Below are 15,442 nucleotides of genomic sequence, written 5' to 3'. Positions count from 1 at the left end.
GCAGAAGCAAGAGCTAGGCAGGAGGCCCTGCTCAGAATTATTCCCTTACCACACGGAAAGTTTTGTGTCTGTGCTTAGCTCACTGGGCCTGATCATCTCTTCCTTTAGGATGAGTTCTTCTCCACAAGGCTCTTCAGCCCCTCCTACAAACGGTATTTTCACAAGCCCACTCCACTAGAAAAGAACTCCCTTTGGTGAAGAGAGCTTAGGCACAAGTCCAGAGGTACCTTACAGATCTTCAACTACAGGGAGCATAGCTACCCAAGGACCCTAACTGCTGTGCTCTGAAATCCATCATGGTGTTTGCCGAAGCCATGCTTCCTGTGGGTGCTCCCAGCCCACACCTTAGCACAGCAGGAATACTAAGGCAGGTCTACTCCTGGGAGATGCAGGGCTCCCCTTCCAAACGGCTTTGGCTCAAGGACACCCAATCAGCCATGTTAAACTTTGCTTAGACTGCAAGGCCGTCTAGGACATTTCCTTCCAGTCTTCCTTTCTTCTCTTCTTCACCCAAGATCAGACTTGTTTTGTGATCTCATGGTTTTCCCATCTTTATCCAGATTCTTTCCTGTTCTTTTCTCTCACAGGTGTTTCCCCTTAAGGAGTTATTATACTTCTAATTCCGTCTGGACATCTGCTTCTCATAGGACCTTAGACCAACACACACTGATACACTACTAAATATTTAGTGACAGAAGTGGAATATCTGTCAGTCAGGGGAAGCATCACAATGTCGTGATTTTGAAACTCCCTAACTGATGAAAAATAAACCAGCAATCATTATTCTGGAGAAACAGATATTAGCAAGTAAGCTCATAGCAACTGAAAGGAGACTTTAGTAATAGAATAGATGCAGATTAAAACAATACACAGATACCCTTTTCCTCCTCTCAAATTGGCAAAAATGAAAGAAAAAAAGTATGATTCAGGGTTTGTGTGGTTTCAGGGAAATAGTACCCTCGTACACTGCTGCCAGGAGTGTAAATTGATACAACCACCAACACTTTTTAAAACTGTACAATTCAACTTTCAGAAATTTATCTTAAGAAAATAATTAAGGGTAGGTGCAAAAGGAATCATAAGGTTGTGTAGTTTTTAGTGTGATCATGTATATATCTGTTGTATACTAACTAGTCATGTCCTTTGACCATATTTTATTGTTCCCTCGTCAATTGTGTCCCCCGCAAAATTTTGTATTGAAACTTCAATCCCCAGTGTGACTGTACTTGGAGATGGGTCTATGACGAAGTAATTAAAGTTAAATGGGGTCATAAGGATGGGGCCCTGGTTAAATCAGATTAGCGCCTTATAAGGAGAGATGCTAGAGAGCTCGCTCTCTTTCTTTCTCCACTACATGAGGATGCATCAAGACGGTAATCGTCTACAGGCTAGGAAGCAGGCCCTCGTCAGGAACCAAGTCAGCCAGCACCTTCACCTTGGACTTCCCAGCCTCCAGAACTATGAGAAATAAATGTCCGTTGTTTAAGACACCCAGTGCATAATATTGTGCTAAATCCTCTCTGGCGTTTAATCCTCACAGCCCTGTGAGTTAGGAGACATTTGCTGCATTTTATAAAGGGGAAAATAAGTCTTGGAAAAGTTCACCTGGATTATCTCAACAGAGAGCATCATAAGCATGCCAGCCACCTTTCAGGGTCTACACGTAAGAATCGTATTCAATTTAGACCACTATTTTACCTAAAGGAGGGTGAAGGGATCCTGGATGGTAAAAAATAGTAGAGGTCCTCTACTTTGAACTAAAAAAAAAAAAAAAATCATGCACGTGTTTGACCAGTTTGTGTATGATTCCCCAGTCCCCAGGAGATGTCCCAAACACATTTTTATTTGTTTTTAAAACTTTAGTAATGGGAGGAGGACAGTGAAAGGTAAAGTGGAAAGAAGACACATAAGGTTTCTTTCTTCCCTACCTCCTATCTTATCCAGAAAAAAAAAAAATTCAATTACTAGCCTAACACAGAGAATAAGACACGTGGCTCTGAAAAGGCATCTGGGGCATGTAGAGTCTCATGTCTTAATGAAACAATCCAGCACAGGGGGCCGCAGTGAGGTTGAAGGCTTGGAGACTCTTACCTTCTGGCTGGTGTCTGAGCTGCAGAAAAAAAAATCTGTGTATCTCCGAAAAGTCAAAAAAAATGATAAAAATAAAGTCACCATTTCAAGAGGGCTGAACAAAAGATCCTAGCTAGGTAGGCTGCCTTTGGCTCTGAATAAAAGGATGCAATGTATCTCCCAGAGGTGCTACTCAAGCCCTCTGTCCCATCACACAAGATTATTATGACCCTCCACTGGCCTGCCACACACACACACTCATACACACACACTCTCACACACACTCACATTTATATTTCGTATTCCAATAGACCTGGGCAGGGCAGCCATTACACCAAGCAACATTCAAAATAACTTCAAAATCAACTTTCATGTTTTTTTTCCTTGGAATCCCTCGGCATGGCTATGAAACTTCTTATGATATAGAAATGCCTGGAGAGAGCAGAGCCTTCGTATTTGGGTGATAGGTACAGTATTAAGTAAAACAACAGCAACAGTCCAGATGGTTCAGCTAATAGAGTCACAGCAGTAAGCCTATATTATACCAGGGGGGACTGAGATTACTAAGAGAGAAGTAAAATGCCTCAGGATTAAGCAAGGCTCTGGCTGTTTTCTACTAGGAAAGCCTTAATGGAGCTGAATGTTCTTAACTTCAAAAATTACTCAACAAAAACAAATGAAGACGAGAAGAGAGACAGGGAACAGGGAGAATTCGGTCAAGAAAGAGTTGGAAAGTAATTGAAGATAGTTGACACAGACTTAGAGGCACTGAATCCATCTTTCTACCCATTAAGGAGGCACTCTTGTTACCCACACATATTGTGCAATGCACTGGAATTTGCCGATATTTTGGATAAATCAAAAAGTGTGTTCCATCTTGCATACTCTCTATCATGGTGAAAATTGGAAAGCTATGAGATGTTATAAATCCCCACTTAATTTTTAATTGAGGTATAGTCATAACACAAAGTTTATTCATAAGCTATATAGATGGGGTTTGATTCTCAGAAAGAGAAACAGGAAGTACTAGTCAAGTCTCTTTTGCCACATAGGTGTGAACTAATAGTGACGTATGCAGTTGGCATGCCAACCTCACACCTCACTTTTCATGGTTTCTCCCACTCTCATTTCCTAAGCCCTAATCCGAATTGTTTTTCTGATATTGTATTTCATATCTATTATTGTTGACCATATTTAAATTATTTTTAAAGGTTTAAACCATACTGCTCATATTTATTTGTCTGTTAAAACACAGTTAGGGACTTCCCTGGTGGTCCAGTGGTTAAGACTCCACGCTTCCACTACAGGGGGTATAGGTTCGATCCCTGGTCAGGGAACTAAGATCCCTCATGCCGTGCAGCACGGCCAAAAAAAAAAAAAAACCCTGTTAAATCCCTTCTGGCTATCTCTGTCACAGTCCAGAAGTGTACTCATGACATAATTAATCAGTCAACTGCCAGGGGAAGCTGAATGATAACAGTGGCTCTCAAAGAGTGTCTCCTGGGGCCACTGGGAATCACCTGACAATTGATTACAAATGAAAATTCTCAGCTGTCTCCCCTCCCCTCTCCCGGAACTACTGTTTAAGTTTCCTAGCTCTGCATAACAAGTTGCCACAGACTCAGCAGCTCAGAACAGCACACGTGTATTTATCTCATGGGCCAGGAGTCTTCGTGGGCCAGAAGTCAAGGACAGGTTAGTGGGGACCTCTGTTCACAGTGTCGGCAGGCTGAAAATCAAGGTGTTATCAAGGGCTGTGATCTCACCTGAAGCTTGGAGTCCTCTTCCAAGTTCACTAGTTGTTGGAAAAACTCAGTTCCTTAGAGTTGTAGGACGGTGTTTGCTTTTGTGCTGGCTGATGGCGGGGGTGGAGGGGTGGGGGGGGAGGCATTCCAGCTCCTAGAGGCTGCCCACTGTACCCTGCCACATAGCCTTCTCCACAGTCTGACAATTTGCTTCTTTGAAGCCAGCAGGATATCTGTTGCTTTGAATCTCTCCAGTCTGCTAACACGAAGCCATAGATAACGTATTATAAAGTAATATAATGTAATGATGATTATCTCATCACCTTTGCCATAGAACATAAACTAGTCAAAGGAGAGAAATCCCATCATACCCAAAGCCCCTGCCCACACTCAAGGGCAGGGGATGCTACCAGGGGTAGGAATTTGGGGGCCATCTCCGGATTCTATCTGCCATACCTGTTGAATCAGAATAAACAATGTGAGATCCAACACTGTTTCCCCATACCTCCCAACTCTTCAGCATAAATTGAGAAATTTAAGAAGATGGAATAATTTCAGGATGCTGTTGAATGAATGCTTGCTTAGTCCTTCAAAGGAAGCTTTCCCCCACAAAAATATTCAGCTACCTTGAGCCTCACAGGTACATCCCGCTCTATGTGGGAAATCAGACTTTCCCTGGCAGCCAAAAGACCAGATCAATCAAGGGGTTAATTACACAACTCATTTTCCTGGCCCCCATGAGCATAAAGGTTATAGATGGCCATATATTTGTGCTGCCATGGTTAAAAATTCAACTGTAGCATTTATTTCAATGAACTCTTTTGACTACATGTTAAACAGATGCACTAAGGGAATACATAAAACATTATCTCTATTAGTTCAAATTTTCTCTTTAAAAGCTTCCAATGACTGAAGGAAAAATGCTTCTGTAATATACACTCCTGCCATTACAAATACATTCGTTAAACTACAAGCAGCTTGACAATAAGTGGGCATTAAGCACGTACATGCACACACACACACATACACACAGAGTAGCTTGAATGTGGAGATTTTCTTACAGCACCTTATGTTTAAGACTTCATAGTTAGTAATAGACCAGGATAGTACATACAAACTACCAAAGGGCTGCTTTAAGTTGTAATGATCTCTTCGATGTCTTAGATGTTTTCTAAGTACTCTCTAGTCCTAAATGCTCAGTGCTGCCTGGTGCTGTCCACCATGGACAGTGTGGCTTCTGCTCTGGACTCTGAGTGGACAGAAGGGAAGCTGACATTCCTGGGGGTCTTTGTTTTGTCCCTGCCCAATTTCCAGCCCCAAATCTCCTCCTGGGTAGAGGTGGTTTTGTAGTGCAATACTAACTCATATGGTGGGTCCTACATCTTGACCAAAATCTACCCAGGGAGAAGTCCCCCAAATCATCCAAGCTTTTGTCAAAGTTTACTGATACAGAAGCCACTTGCCTTTGAAAGGAGAATAAAAGACATTCCCTCCAGTGCTGTCTGCAGTGGCTTTGCCCAGGCGCCACACCAATCTGAATCAAGTCACCTTTCCTGGTGGACAGCATGGCGTACCTACGCCCACACCTTGCTTATGCAGCCAGGTACACTTAGAGAAGGCGGCTGATCGGAACCACCTTGGGATAACACACACTCAGTGCTGCTTCTGCCCTGCTCCCTAGTGGAATGGTGTCTTTTTGTAATTGCCAAACAGTAAGTCGCACCAACAGAAACCATGGTGCAGAAGCATGATAGGACTAACTCTGCTAAAAATGACAACCTGAGGCGGCACGGCCACCATGAGAGAAGTGGCTTGACCTATTGCCACAGCAGTTAGGAAAGGATGCCTTTCCAGGTCCCAACAGCAGTGTCAAAAAAAGAGTGTCACCTTTCCAGGGAAGTGACTTAGAGAATTCGACAGCGGCTATCCTTAGTGTCGGCTGGTAAAAGGGCACAGCAAGAGCAATGGTTGCCCTTCTTTCTTTTAACCCACCCACTAAATAACGAGCATCCTCATGCCTGTTCCAGTCCACAGGTAAGAGCACCAAATGGTCCATTTCCAAGTTCAGTCCTTTAGCGCCACCTGGTGCTAACTATTCTAATCACTCCTTTAGCCGATAAAATGAAAAATACCTTTACAAATTTCTTTTTGAAAGTCCCAACTACATATAGGTTTCAATTAACACAATGCCAAGCTCACATAGGAAGGCAACGTTCAGATTAAAGGGCAACATTAGCATTGCCGTTCATTCAGTGACTCACAGGGCATGGTTGTTTTTACTGTCATCGTTGCTGTTGTCAACAGAATTCCGAAGAGGGGAATTTAACAGAATTTGGAGTGTCTGAGATATGGTAGCTTTTTAAAAATTATCAATGAATTGCACTTTATGAGGCACAAATAATAGTTAATTGAAAATCTGACAAGTATGGTGTTCATTGTTAAAGAGATAGTACCTTGAGTAATTAAAATGCTTAAGGAAAGGCAAGCTCGCCATAACTGAACATTATCCATAACAAAGGGTTATATTTCTTTTTTGTTTATTTTCATATTTTAGAATATTCCTATAAAATAGGGATTTTTGTCTTATGGCTACCAGGGGATAAGGTGGAGAGGGAGAAATTGGGAGATTGGGATTGACATATACGTACGAATATAAAATAGATAACTAATAAGGACCTACTGTATAGCACAGGGAACGCTACTCGATATTCTGTAATGACCTATATGGGAAAAGAATCTAAAAAAGAGTGGCTCTATATAGAACTGATTCACTTTACACCTGAAACGAACACAACATTGTATATCTACTATACGCCAATAAAATTTTTTTTAAAAAATAGGGATGTTTGTGCCCATCCCTCCCTGAGAAAAGCGAAATACAAGAAATAATAGAAGCTTTGATGGTTTCAGAATTACCTCAGGGGCCTTGAGGTTACCATTCTGAAAATAAAAGTGTATATACAAAAGGCAAACACCTATTCAGAGCTCAAGGTGTACCTCAAAAGTCGATGTATGTATTTTATTATAATACTTTTTCCTAAAATTGAGTTTAGCAAAACATTTCTATTAATTAAAGCCAGTCTACACTACACATGAATGCACTTTATAAATTAATACATATTTGCAAATTCTCACATATAAGCTGTCCCAAGGACTCAAGGCCTGAAAGAAATTAGTGACGGCTCTGAGCTACTGAATGATGAGAATCATGTCAGTCAAAAAATAAATTCATCACTGGTGTATTGTTCTAAACAGAGCGTGGAGACTAAGAGGGAATCGGTTAAACAAATACAGATATAATCAAAATAACTAAATTTTGAGCATTTACTATCTGCCCAGCACTGTTCTTAGTGTTTAATATGCATCATCTCACGTAATCCACACAACAACGGGTACGTGAATGTTCTAGCAGATTTATTCATGTTAGCCAAAAAGCAAAAACAGTTCAATTGTTCATCAACTGATGAATGAATAAATAAAAGGTTATCCTTACAATAGAATATTATCAAGCAATAGAAAGGAAGTACTGATAGATATTCCAACATGGAAAATCCTTGAAAAGATTATGCTAAATAAAAGAGGCCAGACACAAAAGGCCACAAATCGCATGACTGCACTTATATGAAGTGTCCAGATTAGGCAAATTTATAGAAACATAAAGTATATTGGTGTTTGCCAGGAGGTGGAAGGAGGAGGCAATGGGGAGTGACTGCTTTTCATTTGGAGTAAAAGTTCTGGAACTAGATAGAGGGGATGGTTGCACAACCCAGTAAATATACTAAAGAAACACTGAGTTGTAGAGTTTAAATGGGTGAACGGTATGGTATGTGAATCATGTCTCACAAAGCTGTCTAAAAAAAAAAAAGACAATGTGGCTTCTGCCTCATCGGCCTCTGTCCTGGACCACTCTCTCTCGGGGAGGCCAGCTGTCTTGTCAGAAGTGGCGGGGAACCGAGGCCTCCAGTCTACAGCCCTGTGAGTGAGTCACCTTGAAAGCAGGTCCTTTCTTCCTGGCCAAGCCTTCATATGACTGCAGCCCAGCCCACATCTTGACGGTAACCTCACAAGATGCCCAGCTAAGCCATTCCTGGGGTCTCCTGACCCTCAGACCATGTGAGGTGATAAACGTTTGTAGCTCTAAGCTGCTAAGTTTGGGGACAATTTGTTACACAGCAATAGACATATTCTTAAGTAAAAAAGCAAGTGGCAAAACATGACGCACACTCTGATTCCTTTTTTGTTTAAAATATATCAATACATAAGTAGAAAAAAAATCACAGTTACTGCTACCTCTAGGTGGAGAGACTATTTGTATTTTTTTCCTTCTAACTTATCATTAGTTTCCTACTTTTCTACAATGAATCTCTTTGTTTCTATAATCAAAAGCAATTACGTTACTTTTCATTTCTTTTATGGGTGAAATGTAGGACAAGGTAGGGAAAGGCTTTGATAATAAGAAAGCTTGGGAAAGAGCAACAGCAGTGTCAAAAAAAAAGAAAATACAAGCAACATTTGAAAGAAGAAAGAAGAGGCGGAACTTGCTGAATGACCTAATGCAGGAGATGAAAGAGCAGCACGAAAAACAGAGTCTACACAGATCTCAGTGACTGTGCATTTACTCACCCTGCTCTGTGGTTTAAAAGTCTTTCTGTGTGTCACCTACTACCCCAGCAGCACCGTCCTCTCTCCACCACTGAGATGTTAATGCAACTACCTTCAGCGCCACTACGAGCCTCTTCAGCCACCAGGCACGAACCTCGGAGAAAGTTCTCTCATTCCTCAAGGAAGATAAAAGACTACAATCATAGGAACACTTGCCTTCTCTCATATTATTACAGCCCAGGGCTGGGTATAGGCTGTGGTTCAAATACATTCCATGTGTCGCATAGCTGCTATCTAGTAAACATTTTCTGGGTGCCGGCCCTGAGCGCCACACTTTTTTTTTCTTTCTTTTTTAAATCGAAGTATAGCTGATTTACAATGCTGTGTTAGTTTCAGGTGTACTGCAAAGTGATTCAGTTATATAAACATATTCTTTTTTCAGATTCTTTTCCATTACAGGTTATTATAAGATATTGAATATAGTCCCCTGTGCTAAACGATAGGACCTTATGTTTACCTTATAGTAGTGTGTATCTGTTAACCCCAAGCTCCTAATTTAACCTCCTTTCCCCCTGGGTAACCATAAGATTGTTTTCTATGTCTGTGAGTCTGTTTCTGTTTTGTAAATAAGTTCATTTGTATCATTTCTTACACATGATGTCTCAGTTATTCCTCACAACTTTTCCTGTTAGTAGTTTAAGTATTCTTTCCGTGTTTTAGAGAAGAGGAAACTCTGTGTTGAGAGAGGTTAAGTGACTTGCCCAAGGCGTCCCTGCTAGTTAATGGCAAAGCTCAGTGTGAACCCACTTCTGTCAAAAGAAACAGAGTAACCCTCTGGCAGCGTGTGTTTGGCTGACCCAGCGCCTCTCACAGGAAAGACCCGTGTTGCAGGCAGCACGATGCTGCACACACACACACGCACACGCACACACACACACACACACACACACCACCTCCTGGACCCCCGGTGCCAGAAAGTTTTAGGATCTAGACCAAGCCAGCCTTGAGTGCCCCAGCTGCTACCAGTGCAGGTGAGGACTTTGCGTCAGCCATTTGTAACTATCACAGCATCAATCATTCAAAGCCACAGGCACAAACAGGCCATAAATAATTTTAAAGGTACAATACGTGTCCATCCTCATTACTGGAATCACTTGAACTCTAATGCCTCTTGTATTTATTAAAATGGAGACATGAGTTCATACAAAGGCTATGACTAACAAGAATACAAATAATACCTCAGGTAGCATATTGTTTAAATTTTAAAACCACTCTTGCACCGTGACCATTGAGGTATAAGCGCAAAGCCAGGGGGCTGTGGGTGTGGTGTGGGTTTGTTGCCGTGGGTTTGTCGTGCTGGTATTCCCCGTTTTTGCTAAGTGAAGGAAGCTGACAATTATTTGGTGATAGAAGAGAAGGAAACAACAGTGCCTCTTAACAGCAGGCTCTGAAATCCTGCCTGTGGGGATGTTCACAGACGACGAGGAGCTTCATTAAGCCATAAAAAAAGAAGAAAAAAATTAAATAAATCATGGTTTCCAGAAAAAGGAGACCAAGAAACAGACGTTTCTCAGCGCTCACTGGGATGTTGATCAGTAATATGAGGAAAAGGAAAACAGAGGTGTGTTATCGCAAGCGTCCCTCACTCTGGATGAAAAGCAAAGGAGAAACCCGAGAAGGAAGGAGAGAAAGGAGAAGGTCACTGAAAGGAAAAAGAAGCCAGAGAAGGGATGTGCAGGGAGGGAATCAGGATGGGGGTGGGAGCGAGAGGCTGGAGAAAGTGAGAGAACCAAGATCAAGGGACTGAAGTATAGAGAGGAAGGACCGAGGGGAGGAGTGGCGATGAGCTGAGCGTCCTGGGGTTCCTGCCGGAACTCCCCCGGGAGCCCCTTCACAAGGAAGAAAGAGGGCCTTTCTCAAAGAAGCCTTTACATCTTTTCTCTTATATTCTTATTTCCCAAAAGGGATTTCTGAGAGGGGAAAAGCCTGCCGTCTTCGATGAACTCCAAAAGTTTAAGGAGTCTCTTAATTAGTTTCTTAAACTCGAGTGGATAGCAAGTTTTGCGCTATAGACAGACCTCTCCCTCTGATCTCGCGTGCGCGCGCGCACACACACTCACACGCTCACATGCACACCCACACAACATGCAAACACTCACACTCAGGTATACACATGTATGCACAGCCACAACGGCACACTCACACACATATACCCACACCAGTGCTCACTTATACACACAAACACACACACACTGCCATACACACACACACTCATACCTCTCCATTGGGCACCCCCCAGCCCACCCATTTTAGCATCTCTAGCCCTGTGCTTTGCCCTACAGTGGTCCACCTGGGGCCTTCTATTCCCTAGGAACTGTGCCCCGTGCCTTGGAATTCTGATACCATTCCCCTGCAAAAAGTTTTTTTGTTGTGTATACTCTCCTAGGAAAGCAGTTTAAGATCTGACCAATTCTAAGAGAAAAATCAAATTGATTACATTACTTTTCAGAAAAAAACTTGAGGAAAGAAAGATGGGAGGAAAAACAGAAGGAGGGAGGGAAGGAGGGAAATATATATATAACCCTCATTAAGAGCCTGCAAGTGCTACATACACTAAGTGTCTAAATCCGTTCGGGCTGCTGTAATAGAGTTACCATGAGCTGGGTGGCTTACAAACAACAGAAATTTGTTTCTCACGGTTCTGGAGGCTGGGAAGGGATGAGGGATCTCTCTGGGGTCCCTTTCATAAGGGCACTAAGCCCATTAGTAAGCGCTCCACCCTCGTGACCTAATCACCTCCCAAAGGCCCCTGCTTCCTAATGCCATCACCTTGGGGGTTAGGGATTCAATCTATGAATTGTGGGGGAACACAAACATTCAGTCCACTGCACTGTGTTCTACATGTGTCCTCTCATTTATTTCTCAAGACAATCTAAGGAGGTGGATTTATTATCCTGTTTTGCAGATAAGGAAACAGAGGCTCGGAAATGTTAGATCACTTGTCCGAAGGCACACAGTTAACTCCAAACCAGATTTGAACCCTACCTGCCTGGCTCTGAGTGTGGAATTGAGAAATCTGTGTGTGTTACGGGGAGAGGGAAGGAGTGGGGGGTCACTCCGGCATCTCCCCGCCTCACCCGTGTTTGGCTTTGCCTCATTGCAACTCCTTTTGTTCCCTACCCTCGTTTCACTTATTTCTTATGCTCCTAAGCTATCCAGTCATATTTTGAGTATTCTTTGAAGTCTCTGTAAATCTGTTAAAAAAAAAAACTCTTAAAGAAACAAACAACATATAAACCAATTAATTTAAAAAAAAATGTGCAGACAGCATAGATTCCAAATCCCCTAAGACCGCGGTGGCCCAATGGCGATGACACTGATGGAGGACTGGTTTGGGTCTGGGCTGTGAGAGGAGCCTAAGCCTGGCTCCTTTTCTCCAAATCAGACTCGCCCTGCCGTTGGTTTCCTGAATGAGTCTGGTCAGTTGTTACTCTGCAACGTGTGATAACAGGATTTCCCAAAGGGTTTTAGAAAGGTTTTGAAGTACTTGGGTGAAAAGAGTCATAATACAGTCTCTCTCTCTCTCTCTCTCTCTCTCTCTTTTTTTTGAATGTCAATACCTCACACCTACTTTTCAGTTACCTTTTTTTTTTTTGAAACGTCTTTATTGGAGTATAATTGCTTTACAATGGTGTGTTAGTTTCTGCTTTACAACAAAGTGAATCAGTTATACATATACATATGTTCCCATATCTCTTTCCTCTTGCGTCTCCCTCCCTCCCACCCTCCCTATCCCACCCCTCTAGGTGGTCACAAAGCACCTAGGTGATCTCCCTGTGCTATGCGGCTGCTTCCCACTAGCTATCTATTTTACGTTTGGTAGTGTATATATGTCCATGCCACTCTCTCACTTCGTCACAGCTTACCCTTCCCCCTCCCCATATCTTCAAGTCCATGCTCTAGTAGGTCTGGGTGTGGATGACCCCACAGGCATGAGTCTCAGGTCTCCTGGGGAATCTGATCAACCCCACAGAACAGTAGAGGGTGGGAGAATGCCCTAAAAGGGAGGAAGGAACACCAGGGCCAACATGGGTCCTGGTACAGAGCCAAGGAGTCCCATCTGGATGGCACAGCTAACTCTGGCCTGTCCCCAGTGCCAGGGTGGAAATGAGAAAAGTTCGAGGCAGGCACTCCAAAAGGCAGAGTCCCCTGAGGGGCAGGGCTGGGCCAAGGGTCCCATCTGTCCAGGTCTCAGGACAGATCTGCATTTGATTCCAAAGCCTCTGTGAAAATTTCCCTCTCTGAGTCAGGCCCAGAAGGAACACTGCCTCCCTCCTCTCATAGAGTGGACATCATGACGTTCCCCTAAACTCTAGGACAGTCTTCTCCTTTTTAAGTTACTCCAGTATCACAAGGACCATAGCTATGGGTCAGGAGGTCCTAATGCTACGACCATGCACTATTTGTCAAATAACTGACATGGCAGATCGAGGTAAAACCAGGGATGGATCTAGGACAAGCCAGTTTAATTCCATCAGGAACGATTTGCAAATTCAGTGTTTCTGCTTGAAAAGTTATAGACTGGACTGCAGTGCAGGCCTGCCACCAACATTTGCAGACCTAGGGTAATAATACGAATGGAGACCCCTGGCCCACAGCCTGCTCCTTTCCCTCATTCCTCCTTTGGTTCTGCCCAGATCATGAAAGTCCTTTTCCACGTGCACACAAGCATCCCGGCTCACCCAGCCAACTTCTATCTCCCCCACCCCTGCCAAACAGCCACTCCTTGGCCACTCTTTGGGTACATAGATGGCAGCACCATTAGACCTCAAAAGGACAGACCCGAGAAAGAAACTCATGCAAGCCTTGGTGTTCAGGCAGGGAATTCCAGTGTCCCTGGTATTTAGAGGATGGTCTAGAAGTAGGGGGGCATGGGCTCTGGGTGGGCACATCCCTTAGCTTCCATCTCGTCCCATAGGAAAGTTACAGCTGGAGGACGGCCAGAGCTGGTAAGCATGGGACCAGGGCAGAGGCCCATCTGCCTGGGCCTAAGGGTAATACACCCAGCCGTATGATTTCCAAACCCATATGCCAACCCCTACTTCACTTTTCAGTTTCTACTTCCTCAATCCCCTTCAGCCTACTCCCCAACTGCTCCTTTTCTCTCCTGTATAAGAATTCCTAGTTCCTATTTTTGAGTCATCCCAAATCTGACCTTGAAGCTAGTGTTACACAAAAAAAGGAGATATTATATCTTTTTCAAAGTCTACAGAACCTGAATATTTATATGCCACATCAAGATGTCCTGGTAAATAAATGTGATCTTTGTCACCTATGGCTACTGAAAAATGACTTTCTGGATACACTAGTGACACTTTTTATCTTTCATAGGCTGGCAGATAATAGGATTGCAAGTTTCAAGCAGTAATCTCCCCATCTTATTGTGGTTTCTTGGGAAAAAAAAAAAAAGCAACACAGCTCTGTAGAGGACTGAAGAGACAAGCAAACAGTATAACACTCTAGGCAAGAAGTCCCTGTCCCGTAAGAGATCTGAGGTTACTCACACTCTTGTCAGGGGAATTGACATTGCTCAATTTTGTGATGAAGAGGTAGAAGAGAAGCTATGAGATTTGCCCCAGAAGTCAAACCCAGGGCTGGCAGACTCCAGAATCCAAGTTCTTTCATATTAGGCAAGAAGTCCCTGTCCCGTAAGAGATCTGAGGTTACTCACACTCTTGTCAGGGGAATTGACATTGCTCAATTTTGTGATGAAGAGGTAGAAGAGAAGCTATGAGATTTGCCCCAGAAGTCAAACCCAGGGCTGGCAGACTCCAGAATCCAAGTTCTTTCATATTACGTGATATCCTGATATCACAACATGAGGTCCTAAAATTAGATCTGATCTTTATTGTAAATCATGAAACACTTTACTTGTAATTTCCTTATAGTGGTTGTGATGTAATAAAAAATAAATATTTGGTTTTGTTCCCAGTTCCTGGGCATAAATTTCCTAAAACTCTTGGAATCTCCAGAGTGATTAGAGTGTCTTTTGTATGCTAATGAGATCCCCCCTCCCCCCTCTCTAGACAACCTCTGGATGGTGGCTGGTCTCTAGAAAAACCAGGCCTCGATTAAAAGCTTGGAACTTTCAGTCCCACCCTCCAACCTCCCGGAAGAGGACAGGGGCTAGAGACAGAGTCCAATCACCAAGGGCCAATGCTTTAATCAGTCATTCACGTGTGACGAAATCCTTAAACAACAGGGTTCAGAGGTCTTCTGGGTTGGTGAATGTATCCATGTGCTGGGAGGGTGGTGATCCCCAACTCAACGGGACAGAAACTCCTGTGCTTGAGACCTCTCCAGACCTCATCACGTGTACCTCTTCAGCTGGTATTCATTTGTATCCTTCATAATATCCTTCATAATAAACTGGTAAATATAAGTAAAGTGGGTTCCTGAGTTCTGTGAGCCATTCTAGCAAATTACCAAACCTAAAGGGGAAGTTATGGGAACACCCAGTTTATAGCCGGTGGGTCAGAAGTATGGGAGGCCCAGGATTTGTGACTGACATCTGAAGCAGGGGATAGTCTTGTGAGACTGAACCCTTAAACTGGGAGGCCTGCGCGAACTACAAGTAGTGTCAGAATTGAATTGAATCATTGAACACCAAGATGATGTCTGAAGAATCAGAGAATTGGTTGTTGGTGTGAAAAACACCCCAGAGCGGTTATCTGGCCCTGCCCTATATTACGGTCATTTGTGCTGTTTCTTTCCTCCTATTGGTTGTATGTTCTTTGAGGGCACAACCTAGGTCATACTCATCTTTGTAACTCTTATGACACCTAACACAGGACCTGGCCCACAACAAAAGATGAATAAGTAGTGTTGAACAGGTTCAAATTTGTTCTGTTGACAGCTCCTTGGGTCTTCTTTACGATTGTGCCTGTTGAGCAAGGCTGGGCTGGGCCAGGCTGGGCTATGGCTTGTAGTCACAAGGCATTTAAGAATCACAGCATTCACCAAGG

The sequence above is a fragment of the Tursiops truncatus genome, chromosome 9 (assembly GCF_011762595.2).
Source record: "Tursiops truncatus isolate mTurTru1 chromosome 9, mTurTru1.mat.Y, whole genome shotgun sequence".
NCBI classification, from domain to species: domain Eukaryota; kingdom Metazoa; phylum Chordata; class Mammalia; order Artiodactyla; family Delphinidae; genus Tursiops; species Tursiops truncatus.
This window is presented reverse-complemented; position numbering follows the sequence as displayed.